A 5,000-nucleotide genomic window follows, 5' to 3' on the forward strand; every position below is an offset into this window, starting at 1 on the left:
CGGAGGCCGAACTTCCGTCCCAAAATTGGTTTGAATTGTGGCCGGTGGATATCATTTATTGAGCATATATAAAGTAATCTAACTTTATCCAAGGAAATCTTATAACTCATTGCATGCGTAACCTCTTAAGTTGGAGCCTCACGAAAAAGTTTGTAATGGTATTCAATATAACAATTACTCAGGCTTCGCGCGCGCAAAGCAACTTCATTTTAGGAAGTTAAGGTTTTATATAACAAGAGGAAATACGGGTGAAATATAGGCAGTAAAAAAGATCTAGAGAACATTTGAGAATGGCTGAGGCGTTCCAGTGTAATGAGGAAGATTAATGTTATGGGACGATAAGTCAGAGCTTTAATTTGGAGAGTTATGCGGTTTGTCAAAAATTAATGTTAACATCTTAACGACGAGAGGCCATATTTAAACAAAATAGTTGCCGTTCGTTATAACAAAATGTATAGAATTCACCTTCTGCTGTTTTTGAGGTATTTCTAAAATGAGTAAGATGGCAGCAGAAAATATGCAAAAACCAGTCGGGGAAATACAAAAATAAATTTTGAAATGAACTCAGCTAGAAAGGTTATAGGATGAGATGGAGCTGGATATTAGAAATGGTAAAGTAAAGTGGGCATGTAGAAGCCATGATCGTCATCTAGAAGAACTACTCACCAAGTATTCTACTCTGAGAGCCTGACAGAAGTAGATTGTACTATTGATGATTAAGGGAAAGGAGGAGAATGAGGAAACGGAAGATTTTATAGACTGAATGAATGCAATAAAAATGCTGAATAAGGGTAAAGTAGTGGGATTTGAGGGGGTTAAGGGAGAAATATATAATAAGGGGAGTAATACATAAGTAAATGGCTGCAAAGAATCCTTGGAATACACAGAAGAGTGTTCTGAAGGCTTGTATGATTGGAAATGCATGAAAAGTGAGTGCTAGAATTATGAAAGAACATGAGAGAGATCATCAACCTATTAGATAAAAAGAAGAGGTGAGAAGAGAAGGAAACAAATGTTTTAGAGGAAGAATTCTGGCATGAAAAAGCAAAATGAAAATAAATTGAAATTGTATTTGCAGAGAGAAATGGGAGATTATGTTGTTCATGCACAAACTTTTTTATGAGAAAATTAAAAATGTATTACTACAAGTGATGACAAGACATAGGACAAAAAAAATGGAAAGAATAACATACAAATATTGGAACTAAGACATATCTACAGGTTTGTAGACAGAAGACAGGACAGATGGATATGAAGACAGGGATGCAAAAACAAAAGGTTAATTAGAGATGTCCTAAGTATATACATGAGCTTTAGAATGTTACTTGTGTGAATAAAAAAGCTGTCAGGGAGGTATGAGGCTTAATTAAAATGTCCTAGTAAGTATTAAAAAGAAGAAAAATGAGAGAATAATGATTTAATACAATAGACATCAATATGGAAAAGAAAAGGAATTATTTATTATCTCATTGCTGCACAATGAATACACAATCAAGTGGTAGCTTATTGGTAACCAATATAAAAGAATAGGTATTGTCTCGTATGGTTGAATATATCGATTCCTAATAGATGATAAGGAAAAAAAAATAAAGAAGATTATGGAAGTCAAAAGGGTAGCTGGAGCATTGAAAGAAACGATGAAGAATTTACAATGTAAATAAAAACGTAAATGGGGATAGTGGGAAGCATAGCAATTGTTTCCTAGATATATGAGAGTGACTTGAAAAAGAAAGATGGAATAACAGACTGTAGACAGGCAAAATAAGTGAAATAAGTTGCCTTAAACACCACAAAGATTGCACAAGGAAAATGAGATAGATGCCAGAATGCAGGAGAGATATACTGGGAAAATGTTGAGAGAAGGTGAGTGGGATTAAATGAAGCTAATTAATTATATTAAAATAATTATTTGGAAAACAATGAGATAATATACATGCAGAGGTCAGAGCAAGAGCATGCAATTATAATTCAAATAAAGTATTAGAATCCTGTTAAATACTGCTATAAAATATTAAAAAACAATAGGAGAAAATTTGACATAATACAAATGGAAAAGGAAATAAGATTATCATAAAAGTTGAATAAGTGGACGAATAAGAGAAGGAAATTTTGCAAACAAGAAGAACAAGTTGACAGGGTGTATAAAAAAGGTATGTGGAACAAGGAGGATGGGTGGGAATAGAAGGAAGGGTAGTGAGTGGTGGGATAATGAAGAGAAGAAGGTAGTAGAAAAGAAGAAACGAGCTTTCAAGGATTGGTTGCAAAGTAGGATGAGAGAAAAATATGAGAGACGTAAAGACAAATAAGAGACGCAAAACAAAAGATAAAGAAGGCAAAGGAGAGACCAGATGTAAAAGGGAGGAGGAGTATGACAGAATATTTTGAAAGCAATAAAAATATTTTTTTGAAGGAAATCAAAAGGGTAATGGGAGGTGAGCCAAGTAAAGAAGAAACGGTAAAAGATGCAGATAGACAGATCTTAACGAAAGAGGAGGCTGTAGGGTGGTGTATTTTAGATAGTTGTTGAATGTGGAAGAGGATGGGGAGGAATTGGTAGTAGCAGTGGGAGGCGCTAAGAAAAGGACGCTGATGAGTGAAGAAAATGGAGCAGAAATAAGAAAAGATGAGGTGTAAGTAGCTCTGGAAATGATGAGAACAGGTAAGACACCAGGGTTAGATGGGTGTCATGCAGTGTCGGAAGAAAGGATGCACAGTAAAAGTGGACTGGTTAATGAGGTTGTTTAGTGCGTGTCTACGGGAGGGTGGACTGCCTGAGGACTGGAGGAGTGCTTGTATAGTTGTACTTTACCAGGCTAAAGGAGATAAATGTGAGTGTAGTAGTTTCTCAGCGATCGTTTTGTTGAGTGTAGTTAGGTAGCATTATGGGCGGGGTTTAATTGAGAAGATCAGGAAAGGTACAGAGGGTGCAACTGGTGAGGAACAGTGTGAGTTTGTGAAAGGCATGGTTTCCGTAGACCAGATTTTTGTAGTAAAGCAGATACGTAAGAAAGCTTTAGGAAAAAACAATTATGCTTTTGGTCCTTGAGGGATTTGAGAAGGGTTTATAACAGGGTAGACAGGAGGGCGCTGTGGGAGGTTTTGCAGATATATGGGAAAAGGAGAAAGATGTTAAGAATAGTAAAGAGTTTTTATGGGAGTAGTAGAGCTTAAGTTAGGATGAAAAATGGGAAGAAAGAGTGGTTTGATGTAAAGGTGGGACTGCGTCAGGGATGTCATGTCGTCATGGCTGTTGAATGATAACATGGATAGGCAGGTCTGAAGGTAAGGGTAACGGGCAGGGGACTGGAGATGGTTAAAGAAAAATGAGAAATGTGGGAGGTAATCCAGTTGTTGTTTGCTGACGGCAATGTGCTTGTGGTAGGATCAGAGGAAGGATTAAGGGAGTTAGTGGTGGAGTTTGGGAAGGCATGCAACAGGAGAAAGTTGAAGGTGGGTAAAAGTAAGGTGATGAGATGTACAAAGGTAGAGGGTGGCAGTGAGTTGAAAGTAATTCTAAAAGGAGAGAGAGTGGAGGAAGAAGATAGCTTTAGGTATTTGAGGTCACATGTGGCAGGAAAGGGAAGAGTAGAGGTGGAGGTAAATTGTAGATTGAGAGAAGCAAGTAAATTCTTTGGGGAATTAAAAGGTGTCATGAGAAGTAGGCAACTGGGAATTGATATACAGAGGAAATTGTATGATGGGGTAATTGTATCGACGGCATTGTATGGAGCAGTGGTTTGGAATTTTATGGAGGAAAAGTTTAAATATGTTTGAGATTAAATATCTGAGAAGTATGAAAGGGGTTACAAGGTTGGATAAAGTGAGAAACAAGGAAGGGAGGAGGAGAGCGGGAGTGGAAAAAGTAATGGCAGATAGAGCTGGTGAAAGATTATTTGAATGGTTTGGACACTTGGAAAGAATGAGTGATGAAAGATTGGTAAAAGAGGTGTGGAAGGCAGAGATGGAGGGAGTGAACTTGAAGGGACCAGCGAGGATGAAATCGACGGATGAAGTGAAAAGGCATTGAGCAAGGGGAGAATCTCTGTTGAGTAAGAAAAAGAGAAGGCAGGAAATAGGGATGAGTGGAGAATGACTGTGTATAGGTGAAACTGTTATACAAGGAAGAGAGGGATGGGGGATGGGGGTTAAGGGGAAGCTATGTATGAATTATATTTTGACGAAGCCCGAAGGGATTTCTCCCCGTTTTCTCTTTTTCTCCGTGAGGGGACGGAGAGAAGGGGTCGTCGATAAATTGAAGAGGCCCTGCTATGGATGTGCTGTGTCTTACTACGATGCTTCTGACCCAGGGCAAAGAACGAGATACATGGATGACCCGTCATCCAAGAGGAGCCAAGAAAAAAAAGGAAGGAAGAGAGGGGTGGTGAATGGGAGCGGAGTGGGTGAAGATGAAATTAGTGGGAGTGGAATCACACCTTTTAAGTTTGGCTACCTCCCTTATAAGGGGGAAACTCTTGGTATATATATATATATATATATATATATATATATATATATATATGTATGTATGTATGCATGTATGCATGCATGTATGTATGTATGTATGTATGTATGTATGTATGTATGTATGTATGTATGTATGTATGTATGCATGCATGCATGCATGTATGTATGTATGTATGTATGTATGTATGTATGTATGTATGTATGTATGTATGTATGTATGCACGTATGTATGTATGAATGTATGTATGTATGTATTTATTTATGTATATATATGCATGTTTGTATATATGTATTTATGTACTTCTCGTTGGTTTGTGGTTCCTACGATTATGTAGTCGATCAGGTGTTAATTTTTAGAACGTGGATGTTGACAGGAAATTTTTGTGCTTGGTTTTCTGGCAAAACAGGGTACTGGTTATCACCAAGTTATCATCATCAGAAGTGTTCCGTTAGTTTTGAGTTTGCTAATCCCTTCTTCACAATATGGCATTTCCAGAGGTAGTAATTTTTTTCGACTCTGACAATGAAGTCTCCAA

The sequence above is a fragment of the Oratosquilla oratoria genome, chromosome 8 (assembly GCF_046742065.1).
Source record: "Oratosquilla oratoria isolate Oo_2021 chromosome 8, ASM4674206v1, whole genome shotgun sequence".
NCBI classification, from domain to species: domain Eukaryota; kingdom Metazoa; phylum Arthropoda; class Malacostraca; order Stomatopoda; family Squillidae; genus Oratosquilla; species Oratosquilla oratoria.